This window comes from Labrus bergylta, chromosome 23 (genome assembly GCF_963930695.1).
Source record: "Labrus bergylta chromosome 23, fLabBer1.1, whole genome shotgun sequence".
Classification (NCBI taxonomy): domain Eukaryota; kingdom Metazoa; phylum Chordata; class Actinopteri; order Labriformes; family Labridae; genus Labrus; species Labrus bergylta.
The window spans coordinates 9,077,909-9,091,812 of NC_089217.1; the positions used below are offsets into that span (position 1 = coordinate 9,077,909).

Below are 13,904 nucleotides of genomic sequence, written 5' to 3' on the forward strand. Positions count from 1 at the left end.
ATTACCAATTAAGTTTACTTAACCTTAATTTATATTTAAGACATCCTGAATAATGTTATCCAGACCAAGCACTAAATGTATTAACTGTAACTCAATTAGCTGTAGCCTATTCGTTAGCTAATGAATGTGATACACATGTTAACTGATGCTAGCTAAACAAAACAGGTTTTGGCTGTTTGTTGGCGAAAGCAAATTTACGATAATATATAAATAAACGTTAGACTCAAGCGGGAAGAAAGCAAGGCTAGCAGATCCCTAAGAACATACTAATAGATGGTTCATAAGTATGTTAGGCTACACTGGCGGGCAGAATGTCAGCCAAGATGGGATTGATAAGGGTTTAAGTTTAAATTTCCATAAAAAAGCTCCAGTGTCAATATTATCATTGGGTGTCCATAGCATAGGGTAAGTGGTGGTCAGCTTTATCAGAGGATTTTATGGTAGCACATGTGATTATGATTTCAAAAAATAAACCCTTAATAAATACATCTGCTGATTCTGAATTATGTTTGAGAATCGATCTTATAATGAATTTGCATTTAGCAACCATAGTAATATATGTATGCCTGTCAGCACATATTTCTGACAAAATGAACCAAACTACATGTGGCGCCTTTCTGGAAGAATGAAGCCAATGAGAGGCTGAGGTTGGGCCTATTACCTTGTCTGACGCGCTTACAAAAAAAAAACAAGTTTGATTTTTTTTTAATTATGGAAAAAATGTCAACATGCATTAACTCATAATCAGAGTAATCACAGTTAGCCAAAAACAATAGCGATCAGCAAAAAATATGGCAGCCCAGCTCACCCTGTGTCTTCTGAGAACAAAAGGTGAACAGGTGAGTTAAATCAAAACAATATCTCTACCCACAATAAATGACATAATAATCAATAACCCAAAACAGCAAAAAATTCAATAAAATAGTAACTTCAAATATACTTAAATGTATCCATGGCTCCAACGCTACGGGTGTGGTAACACCCTGGCAAAGCTGGCAATACAAACCAAGGTTGAGGTTTAAAGTCTGTTAAGTTACTTGATTTCAATCTTAAGTTATCAAGAAATGTTCATTTTATTCATGCATATAATAGACGCAGGTCAGGGTGGGCAAAATAAATAAAACAATCACAAGGGTGGCTAACATATCTATTTCATACCTTTGTAGTAAAACACGTTTTTTGATGCATCGAGTGGTAGCATAAATAACCTAATCAAACTGACATTTTACCAGAATTAGATTCAAAGTAAAAATATTGAGAATAACTCTCTCTCTCTGAGATTTATAACCTGGCAGATGCAGAATAATGAAGTTGCTTTATAAACAGATTTTCATTGCTTCTATGAGAGTGAGTGTGTCCAGTTGAGTAATAACCACTCTAAGTTTTGTTGATTAAATTGTTCACTGCAATAAAAAACCTGTAAGCTCTGCCTCAAAGCTTTGACCCGTCTACTCTACCCACATGAATATTTTATCTGTCACATTATATTTTGCAGCCGGTAACATGGAAAGTCTCAAGCCTGGAAAAGATCAGAATATCTGGAAAGAAAAGGCTGCGATGCTGCAGTCCCATGTTGCTGAACTGGAGGCAGAAAACAAATCACTTCAGCAGCTACTGCAGGAGAAGTCTGCAGCAGAGCCAGGTTCGTAAAGATGTAGCAGAGCTTTACATGGTATGTAAAGCGAAATGAAATCATGTTCATGAAATCATCATGTCAGGATATGGGATAGTTTTAGTTCGTCCAGGAGCTGCAGCGCTAAGACGACCGCTTCACGAGCAGGACACACTACTGTTTTAAACAAAACGTGGTACGCCCAAACTGTTGGAAATATCTTTCCAAACTAGAGCTCTCTACCCGATGTCCCGGTCGGTCTTTAAACTAGAGCTCAGTAAAGTGAAGACACCATTTATTGTGATCTGTGATCTGTGATCAGAGGTGACGTCAGGGAGCGCTGCGCTCAAGTAGAAAATGTTTTAACTTCTGCGCAGCCGCTCAACTCGGCGGCGAGGAGACACACAATACACAATGAATGGGCTTGACAGCGGCGCAGTGCCCACCACGTCAGAAGTTGGCAATTTGTAGCACAGACCATAAAAAATTCTTCTTCTGTTTTTCACAGATAGGAACTGACACTGGATATGAGGCCATCACCAGCACTGAATCCAGCACCAACTCCAGCACTGACAGCTCTAACAGTGACTCCAGCAGTGATTTGCACTCAAGCTCTACCTCCTCTGAAGAGAAAAAGAAGAAAAGGAAGAAGTATGAAAAGAAAAACAAGAACAGAAGCAAAAAATCAAGCCAAAAGGCGAAGAGGTCAAAGGGCAAAGGAGATCGAGGTACCGATGTATTTTTTATTGGCTCGCACTGACATTCGTACGTGTCTATTGACAGAGGAAGATCTCTGTCTTTGTGTCTCTCTCCTTTAAAATTCATATCCAAATGTAATATATGGTCATTTGTACCCAGTTTCCAAAATATGGGATCTGACTGTAGACAGCTCCTTCTCTCTGTGCTGTATACTGTTTAGTACCTACTATTCAGTAGGCACGCACTTCGTTTGAGTCATTCAGTTTGGAAGTGGCGTCGTTAGCCCGCCTCATGTTATCGACACTCCAACTCAGATGTGATTTGCACGATGGCTCAGTAAATAATACAAAACTTCACATTGCAGGAAAACAATTTAACATCTTAACATTTGAAAGGCTCGGCACCAGAACCGGCCGAATCCATCCTCCGTTTGTTTTATTTTGGAGGCGCACGTGAAATGATGTTTTACGTTTAGTTTTGCACAGCATGGTGGGTGTTTAAATACAATTCATTTCCTGAAAGGAAGCATCCGAACCATAGTGCACAAAACCAGTCTACTGACACCCCTTACTGAAAAGTCTGCACTCCATACTGAACTGTGGCTTTTAGGAAAGGGCCCAAATCTACATTCTCTCTTCCTGCAAAACATATTAAATTATCTGATGACTCATCAGCGTTTACTTGTTTTGACCAATAAAAAAAGATCCAATCAAATTCATCCCAAACATCATGTCAAATAGAGACAAACCACACACCTACAGTGGAGTTTACACCCACACATTGTTGCTATTGGTTAAAGCTGCCATTCCATCCCTTCAAAGTGTACCAAAGTTGAACTTTGGGCCATTACCCTGCAACTAATATACACCACAACAATCTTTAGGGAGCAATAACCTTTTTTCAAATGTATGTTTTACAGTTGTAATTTGTTTTTGTTTTTTCAGTGTCAACCATCGCAGATGTTGTGAGGCGACATCGGCGTGTCGGCGTTCTCAACTGTTTTCACTTTAATTGGATAGTCCCAACACAGGTCTACAAATGCTTAGTTACTAATGTCTACTAATAGTCTGTTGATAGTCATCTTTATATATGTTGACAATCAACAAATAGTCAACTACAAATTAGTATCTTATCTATTGATAGTCAATTAATCTAATCTGTAGTTGACAACCAACAGAGTATCAACAGTCAGTCATTTGATGAGGGATACTGTTGACTTTCAACTGACAGATTGATTCAGAGTAGTTGAGTGTCAACTTACAAGAAGTTGACAATCTACAGATAGTTAGTTGAAAGTCTATCAATAACCTTTTCAAAATTATAAGAGAGTCGATAGACTCTTTTTTTGTAAAATGTTGTAACGACTTGAATGCACCTTATAGTCTACTAATAGTTAGTTGAATGTATGTTACTTGTCTGTTGAAAAGGCTATGTTGAATATCTGCTGATAGCTTGTTGAGTGTCAACAGACGGACTATCAAAATAAAGTGTTACCGTTTTTTTTCTATAACCTCAAAGCCAGTTTCATTTTGACCTATCAGTCTTTGTACCTTGCTGTTCCCACTCATCCCTCCTTACATTTCCATCTCTCTCTCTCTTTTGTTTTTTGTCCTTTCTGCCCATCATAAGCATTGAAAAAAAACATCATTCATGGAGAGCTTGAAAAAGCATCTTGAAACAGCTCGACAGCAGAAGAAAAAACTAATTTGGAGTCCACGACTTCAAACGGCGCCTCACCAAGGCAACCGTACTCTTCTGCCAAGGGTTTGCCTTGCTCGCTCTAAGATAGCCCGTGAGAAGAGTTTCAATAAGCAGAAGCCCATTTGTGTAACGAAGAGGGGAAAGTATAGCTGTTTTTAATCTCCATGTCATTTCAATACCGATTGTGGCCTGAAAATGAAGTTAGTCCTGAGAGCAAAGTGGAAGATGGAGCACCAGAACCAACAGCAGATAACAGATTTGTCACTTGATTACACCACAAACAAAAAATGTACATCACCAAAAATGTCTGGAGCAAAAAAAAGTTTGCAATCTGGTCCAGCTTGATTTTGTAGAAGACAAAAAGGAATAGATTGGCTGGAAGTGCTTTACACAAGTCTCCACTGTATTCTGAAGCTGAGTGCTTGACTTTCTGCATAAGATATATGCCTAAGAAATGTCAACAATTACTCCTGTCAGCCCATTTCCTATTCCCCTGTTTGCCTAGGAGACTATACCTTGCTATTATTGATCTGCAGCATGTAAAAGGTCATGGAATTGAAGATGACAGCAGCCGCAGTTGCCATGGAGACTTCCTCCCTCTGTCTATATGACCTAACACGGTGGAAGTCAGTGGGTAAAAGTTTGATGCTTGCTGATTTGTGGCTACAGCCTATGTTCAAATCCGACTTTGACCTACTCCAAACAAGACAATGGTGGCTATATGTAGCATGTGGGCTAATTGTGCATTTAAGTCAAATTTAAATTAGGAAGAAATAGGGTAGGTCTCTTGGAGCTCAAATGTGAATACCAACAAAATCCAAACACAGGTAAATTTAAATAATAATTATTGTATTTCACATAAAAAAATACATCCAATATAACAGTTCAAATAATATAAGTTCAAAGAACCAACATAAATATCCTCTTAATCAAAAACGCTTCTTGGGTCCATCAAAAACCCCAAAAAAAGTCATTGTCTTTCGATCCGTGTTCGAATGTCTTTATAGATCCTACCAACTTGTAGGCAGGGTAGATCTCGTAGGTTTTAGCTCGCCATCGGTGGGTACTGGTTGTGCTCGGGGCTTTCTCGCTGCCTTTGACACTGCCTGGATGGTGAAGGGCTGGACACAAGGCAAGAGTCCTCTGGAGACACTGGCTGAGAGGGAGAGTCTCTACCGGCTGCTGCTTCAGACCACCACGGAGAACATCAGTAAAAACTTTGAACAGTACTCTATTGATCCTGGCACCCGCCACCCCAACCTCAACTCCAGCTGTGTACGCCCACATCAGGTGTGTCTCTGTTCATTGATGGCCAGGAGTCCTTGTGTCAGCTGGAAGTAGGAGGATCTCGACGTAGATCTGTGAACTTATCCAGAAGAGACTCTGATGTGCGTCCTGGCCGGCTGCTGACCTGGTGTCAGAAGCAGACTCAAGACTACAGGGGGGGTCAACGTCACCAACCTCACATCCTCCTGGAAGAACGGCCTGGCCCTCTGTGCTCTCATAGACCGCCAGAGGCCAGACCTCATTGACTTTGACTCTCTGAACGAGAAAGACATGGCCGAGAACAACCAGCTGGCATTTGACGTGGCCGAGCAGGAGTTTGGCATCCAGCCAGTGACGAGGGGAAAGGAGATGGCTGCAGAGGCCAAACCAGACAAGCTGCTGATGGTTCTCTACCGCTCCAAGTTCTACGAGACTTTCAGGAACACCACAGGAAACAACAACGGTTCAAGGCAACCAGATGAGAACAGCGAGGAATATCCAGCTAAATCAAATAAGAAGCAGGCTCAGCCCAGGAAGAGGATACTCAGGGACGACAAGAAGCTGGAGGAAGATTCAGGTCACAAGAGACGGCGGAAGGGCAACCACTACCTCACAGAGCTGTCTTGTCACAGTGCCCCACCTGCTGGTAAGGGTAGAGAGTTGCGTGAGAAGGTCCGCTCCATGGCAACTCAGCTGCTGGCTAAGTTTGAGGAGAACGCGACAGGAAAGACGAGCAACAAGTGCGTGGTGCGTAAGGATTTCCCTCCCGGCCTCGGTGGCAGGTGACATTTGCCACTTCTGCACCAAGCGGGTGTACGTGATGGAGAGGCTGAGCGCTGAGGGTTACTTCTTTCACAGAGAGTGTTTCCGTTGTGATGTCTGCAACTGCACCCTCCGGCTTGGAGGGCACACCTTTGATTCACAGGAGGGGAAGTTCTACTGCAAGATGCACTATGCCCAGCGTCAAACCAGCACTAACACGGGGAGATTCAGAAGGAGAATGATAACTACTGAGAGTGCAAAATCCTCTCTAACATCGCTGGATCTGATTCCTAACTTCTACAATGAGACAAGCAGGACCACAAAGGATGGAGACGGAGTGGTTCAGGTGCTCGATAGAGTTGATAAGGAAACTAATAATGAAACAGGAGAGAGTCATCTTTCACACACTCACATGGAGCTGTCTGGCCAGTGGAACTCAGTGGATCACGAATGCATGGTGGACGAGGACTGTGGTGATCTGAAATACTGCCTGTATGAGATAAAGGACTCCAAGTGCCTCCCCTGCATACCAACAGATATGCCCTGCACTACAGATGAGGAGTGTTGCTCGGAGCAGATGTGTGTGTGTGGGGTCAGTGTACAGTCAATGCTACCCAAGGAACAGAGGGAACTGTCAGGGTCAAAGTGACTGCAGGCCTGACCTCTGCTGTGCCTTCCAAAGAGAGCTTTTGTTTCCAGTGTGTAATCCCAAACCACAGAAAGGGGAACCCTGTCTGAGCAACCCCAACCTGCTGATGGACATGCTGGCCTGGGACCCGGAAGGTCCGAGTGACCACTGCCCCTGTGCCGACAATCTCCAGTGCCAACCTCACGGACGTGGATCTGTCTGTGGAGACTAGTACTGGAGATGGAGAGGAGCATGAGGAAGTTATACATAACCCTGATCATGAACTGCACTAACATCCTTACAGTGCAAAGAGCAGCCCTCCTGCTGAGCATCAGTTTATTAAAGAACAAAATGTTTTAGGGCTGGACTTGCACTGTACTATTTATGCCATACAATATGTTTACTTTATATCTTTAAGCCAATAAAAGACTTGTTTTTAGTTAGAAAACCAAGAAAATCTATATTCTGGAATACAAATATGTAATACGAGGGTATATCTCTGCCTCTCAACCCATGACAGCTGGATGGAAATGTTCACTCGACATGGATGGATTCTATTTTTTATTTTCTGAGTAAATGAAAAATCCCTCCCCCCAAAAAAAGTCATTGTCTTTCGATCCGTGTTCGAATGTCTTTATAGATCCTACCAACTTGTAGGCAGGGTAGATCTCATAAGTTTTAGCTCGCCATCTCCACGCTGTAAGGTGCATACACAAAAACCTGACCTATAAAAAAAGGGTCATGAACAGTGAGTCCATTCATTGTGCATTCATTGAAATATTCATTATCGGATCTCATTGAAAACCCCATTACTTACACATCACACAACATAAATATACCATTAAATTTAGGCTATATCCAATTGGATGGAATTAATCAATCATCTACTTATATATCTACAACCCGGGATTAACCATGGGATTTCCTTATGAAATCCTGCAGTGTAATCAAATAAAAGAAATACATGCCACGGTTTCCAATGACAAGGCCCCGTACACGGCCGTGGCTTAAATCAGGGGTTTTCCCAAGGGGATTCTGCATAGAGATTTCTCCCGCGATTCCCGCAGAAGAAAACAATCAACCACATTTATCACTCATCTAACATAAAAAAATACACACTATACAATATACAATATACAATATACAACTCACCGCTGTGTAAATCATAAACTCGTTGTCACGTCTTGGGCAACCAAACAATTCTAAATAAATAAATACAAAATAAAATGAAAACCAATTATTCTTACGTTATGGAGGTTCACTGAGGTCACTTCCTTCTCAAAAGGAAAAAAATAGAGGGCTAATATTTAATTAAATTTAATTAACCTGGGTTACATATAGGCTGATATATATATATATATATATATATATATATATATTAAAAAAAATCTGTAGAGCTTGCCATGCCCTCCACATGAATCTATAATAGCACTAATGGCACTACATTACATTTCACATACAACATAACTGTCGGTGTTTAAAAACGTGCTCAGTCTAAACAGCATTTCATCTTTAAGTCTACCAGGCAGAGTGTTATATCAGTGCGGTTAGAGCTGTACCTTTTACATGTCTATATTCTCCTCTATATAAGAACCAAAGCTTGCACTGAGGTACATCATTTGATGGTGAGTTTCTGCAGCTTGCTCATTATTTTTGTCAAAGTTTGGACCTGCTTCTTTCAGGTTTCACTTTGGAACCTGTTGATAGCAGCATTTTTATTTTCAGACTGGATGATTGAAGAAGCATGAATGCAGAACATCAGCCGTATTACTTTAGCTTGTGTTTGGAATGTAAATGTTTCTTTACATGGTAATTATATGTTATGCTGATACACAATCTCCTGCAGGAAAAGCAACATTAGCATAGTAGCACAGGTAACTCCATGCTCCTGAAATGAATAAAAGCCACAACATTGAGTACAAACACTGTATGTGTGTATTTTTTTAAGCAGTTTGTGTGTTTGTTTGCACATGATTTTATGGACTCAATGAGGCACAGGAGGAGTGCGAAAAGAAGACTTCTAACTATGTGAACACACCACAGTTAGGTGCCACTATGCTGAGCTGTGCTGGGTGACTCGACATGGTTTACAGTATAGACCTCGCTGCGGGAAGCATTTAGACACACACAAACACACAGCAGGTTCCAGCCACAGCTCATTACTGCTGGTTGAAATGAAGCGCAGCACACACACTGGGATTAAATGGCTGAACAGCTCAAATAAAGCAGTGTGTGAGCTGGCCGGTTTGTTGTGTGTAAACGTGTATAGGCAACAACAGCACACACACATGTGCCTTCACAGGACAGCTCAGAGGTCGTGAGAGATCACAGTACGAGACTACACACACACACACACACACACACACACACACACACACACACACACACACACACACCTCAGTCACTCCGTGTGTCAAAGCTGGAGGTTGGATATCTATATCCGCAGTGGCACAGAGCATTCCTCACACACCAGTGAGCGATAGCCACATTATACAGTGCAGAAAATCCTGTTCCAGCTTTATCAATATCCGGCCCTGCAGCCAAAAAACCCACCACAGCCAACAGAAAAAAATATGACTATGTGCAGGAGACAGAATATTCATCATTGCTGGGGAGGTAGGGTCTGCTCTAGGGAAACTGCAGGTTGTTTGTTCTAGCCAGACAATGTTGTGTTTGTTTATTGTTGAGGTTTCTGGCCAGCTGGCTTCATTGCCACAGGACAGGAATAATGGACAACCTGGCAGCTGGGGTAAAATAAACTACTCTTTTCCTGTGCTACCCTCCTCTCATACGGGGTTAGCTTGAGCCTAATTTCTCCTTTTTTGCAGCAGCAGCAGTGCTACGCTAAATGCTGCCACACACATTCACAGCTGTGAGCTGCCCTTTGCAGTAGCAGTGTTGTGCTGCTGGCCTGAGTACCGCTCCAGTGGAGCTGCTGAGGGACTTTTTTCACCTTTTTTTCTCACCTTGATAGAAGCAACAAGGGGAGTGTTGACAAGATGCTGTTTATGTTTTTTACTAGTCAAGATTTCGTTGCATTTCAAGCTGGTGAGTCTTTTCCTCACAACACGTGTTAAAGGGCGAGTTTAGTGTTTAGTAGGCGGGGTTACGGCATGGTCAGAGAGATCATTCACTGACAAGAAAGTCAGACAGCTCAACTCTGCCTGGTCTACACCCAAGAGCTTGAAAAATCTACGATATGCAAGGTTTTTTTTTAATAGATGGATATCTATCTATCTACATTGATCTTCTATCAATATTGTTGTGCAATGTAAATGTAAAATACTGCACTCGCACGTCTTGCTCTAACAAGTAACAAGACACCACTGCCTCCTCAAAAAGTTCACATCCTGAATTTTTGTTTCCCCGGGATGCATATCAAGTTGTTTAAATCCATGTTTACAATAATGCTGCGTTCATGTGGTGTTGCACACGTCGAACAAACGACTTTCAGAGTTGGAAAATGCACATGAAGAACAACTGGGAACCTTGGGAATGAATTTGGTGGACTTGTGGTCACATTCCTCATCAGCGTGGTGGCAAAAGATGTCTTGTTAATGTTAAGAAACATTTTATTAATTCAAGTGTTGCACATCCACTCTTTGGCTTTAAACTCGGTGACATTTCACACATCTTCTTCGTAGCGGCCATGTTGATCCTTGTCGTTGTTCTTTCAATTTGCAAGGCGAGGATGTTGTAAGAACTTGGACACACTGAATTCAGAAGAGTGAGTCTAACTCAGAAACCTGCCATCATCAGAGGAGCACATGAATGCAGCATAACCCCAGAATGACATGCCTTTGTTTTGGCACTACAGCTCTCCAGGGTGTTCTGCATGCTGCTCACAGCTGGAATCATCAAAAATGCATTCAGTGTATGTTCATCACCAAGCAGCAACTATCCCTGCTGAGTGGTGAGGGCATGCCAGTCTCAAGATGCAGTTTAATCTCTAATGGCTACTAAATGCTGGCTCATAGGAAACTCATATATGCGAGTCTCTCTCGGTTGCTACCATCAGTACTAATCCCATTCACACACATTCATACAAAGCAGCGGGAGCATCTTGGAGTTAAGTGTCTTACCCAAGCAGACATCGGACATGTGGCTGGAGGAGCAGAACCACCAACCTTCCAGTTAAGAGACGACCGACTCTACCAACTGATCCAACGCTGCCCGTAAAGAAAGACAGTGGTGAGTGCAAGCTGTGTTGTGAAGAAACTGGTGAAGGTTGTTTGAATTATAAAGAAAATAAAGAATGTGATGATTAAAGTCATTTTTGTGAATTCCAGAGGTCTACATACATGCTAGCGGCTCTTTAAGACAATATTTATAGAGGTTTTTCTTTCTTTTTTTTTTTGGGGGGGGGGGGGGCAAAATGGTATTTTAGTATGCTTACAATGACAATACAAAAATGCTGATGTTTAACTATTAACATTTTATTTTTCTGAAGACCCCTACAGTATGTTAGCTTATTAACTCACTCTGATTAACATATGCAATCTTACTCTGTTAGCACAGTCAGAAAAATCTTATTTTATTTTCTATGGTCACACAAAGGTACAAACCATACTCACATGTTTTCAAATATTTACTCTAGAGGGGTATTAACTGCAGATTAGAGGAGGCACATGCACAGACAGAGTGCTGCTTCATTACTGCTGGCATTTAGCAGGAGGACCCCTGCACCTTATCCAAGACAAATGCCAGCCTGCGCCACACGGTACCACCCATTATATACTGACATCTGTGGAAAGGTTAATACAGTCTTAAAGTGGAGGCGATGCCCGGCTGCTCTGGATGTCTTTGGTTTTTCTCAACTTTCATTGGTCCATGGAGTGTGAAAGGTATGCACAGGGACAGCTTCACTAATACCTGTTTGTTCATCTGGGTTAATGTTGTGTGACAGCACCGGTTTTCAATGTGTTCGACGGCACATTGTTGTTTTTTTTTCCCCTACACTATTAAAATGACAAAAGGGAATTTTAAAAAGGGAAAATAAAGTTTGTATTTTGTGTAAGATTAAAAAGGAACCCTCCTTAGAGGAACAGTTGATGACAGGAAATAGTGCCGTTTAATTGGATTATAGTTATATTCAAATTTCGCTAAGAAAAATGGGATGCCAATGTGTGGGTAGTTGAGAGAAATTAAAATAGAACGCAAAGAACAGAGAGGTTGTGGGTTTGACAAGTGAAGGTTCAAAAAGGTTGAAACACATGCATATAACAACCACACAAAAATGGACAAAAATAGATCACCCTGTGATTCCTATATGCTCTAATTTGTCAGTCATTTAACAAGTTGCCCCTTTGATACAGAGAGCCTGCAACTGTTCACAGTATGCCCGTGTTGCCGGAGCATTAGAGTTGTGACATGTAATAAACAAGGCCAGCTTCACACACAGTCATAATGCTGACCTGTCCTGCTGGCCCCGGTCATTTACACAGCGGTGGATTTGGTTCTGTTAGGACCTCACTGCTGGCATTACAGCGGAATGCCCTCCCACATCCATCTGACCTCTTCAACTTCAGCAGAATACCAGACTAATCAGAGAGACATTTCCATAGGATAAACTTGATTTCTGCTGTATGTGTAAAATGTCGCGTCAGCACACAATATAGGTCTTGGTAAAGGATAGATAGGAGAGAAGGAGAGATCCTGGGGTCTGATTTAAAAAAGTTCCATACACACAAATCCAGCACTGCACAGTACGCACATATAGCCTAATGTCACTTGAATCTCCTCTAAAATGAAACTTGTAAAACTACTTACAAGGGCCTAACCAGCTAATTAGAGCTATTAGGAGCCAGAACTTCACAGCATTAAATGTCAGATCTAAAAAAAAAAAGAAAAAAAAAAAGTTCTTGTACAGTTAGTCAAACTATTGGATTTTGTTTCCAGTTGCATTGTGCTGTACAAGCTACGAACAAAAATGGGCAAAACCTTTCAACGTATTTTGTGGCACTACATGTAAGTGTGTGGGCTGCTATTAGAAAAATGTTTTTCAAACATAATTTCAACATAGTAGGCGTAGGCTGATGTTATGCTTTAAGTGCACATTTCTATCCTTAATGGACTAGATATGTGCAATCATTTAGAAAAACAAAAGGTATCAGGTATCTGACGCACTTCTTGCTTCTTTTGCTCCGGTGGTTTGGTGGTGTCACTTGGAATCAACTGTAGCAGCACGGCACAACATCCTAAGGGACGTGAAAAAAAGAAAAATCTGTTGAAACTAAACCAGGCCTGTTCCTTCCTTTTCTATTTGAAATAACAACAAACTAGTCTGTCTCTGGTGAGCAGGGGAGACCCGGAATGAAAGAAAACACATCTATAGGTTAAAGATTCAATTAGGTATTTTTACAGTTAACTGTCTGAGTGTAAGCTATAGGCTCGGAGAAACTTTTATTTTGAAATTTAAGTATAATTTTTACATAAAAATATGGGTGAAAACTGCAAGACCTAGCAAAACCCAGTCCTCTGTTAAAGCATCCTGGAATTTCCTGGAGGGGCTGATTAATGTTGGATGAAATCATGTCTAACTTGTTTGTGTCAACGGGTCGGAGGAAGTTAAAGTTGCATGACTCTTCTGTGATGTTTGAGCAGGGAATCTGATTCAGCGTCTTAATCATGCTTCCCTGGGCAAGACCCCTCGATACAGAAACAGCCATCCTCTTCTTCAATGCCTTCTGTTGACTCCTCCAGTTGACAGTCACACCAACATATAGATGCACGGCGGGGGGGCGTTGTAACACAAATTCCCATACACGGGTGGATAGACATGAAGGCAGACGTGCACAGAAGCCTTGAAATGCGTCCACTAAAGGGTGCTCTCGCCACACACGCACACACACACACACACACACACACACACACACACACCGTGCCTCATTTTCCCTCTAAATGATTTATCTGCTTTGATTTGGGAGAAACGATTCCCCGTAATGAAACAGACAGAGGAGATGATTTTTTTTTTATTCATCTCGGGACAAAGTAGGCCGTGGCCTCTTCTCTTCATCGCAGACAGATTGTATAAACACCGCCAATGAGTTTGGAGTTTTCCCATTACCCCCCCTTCACACCTTCTCATCATCTCCAGTCTAGATTGGGCACGTTTGGACAGAAAGTCTATCTAATGGAAGCCTGCGAATGCTCGGCGCGATGCCTCAAAAGAACCTCGCAGATATCTTTCTGTCGCCATCGTCGCCTTAATCAATTTACAGGTCGTAAGCTCAGGGC

The 13,904-nt window shown here is 41.7% G+C and overlaps 1 pseudogene; it reads left to right on the forward strand.

Annotated features, from left to right (window-relative positions):
• The first annotated feature begins 791 nt into the window (after positions 1-791).
• LOC109997745 (F-actin-monooxygenase mical2b-like) lies at positions 792-6,970 on the forward strand (annotated as a pseudogene).
• The last annotated feature ends 6,934 nt before the right edge of the window (positions 6,971-13,904 follow it).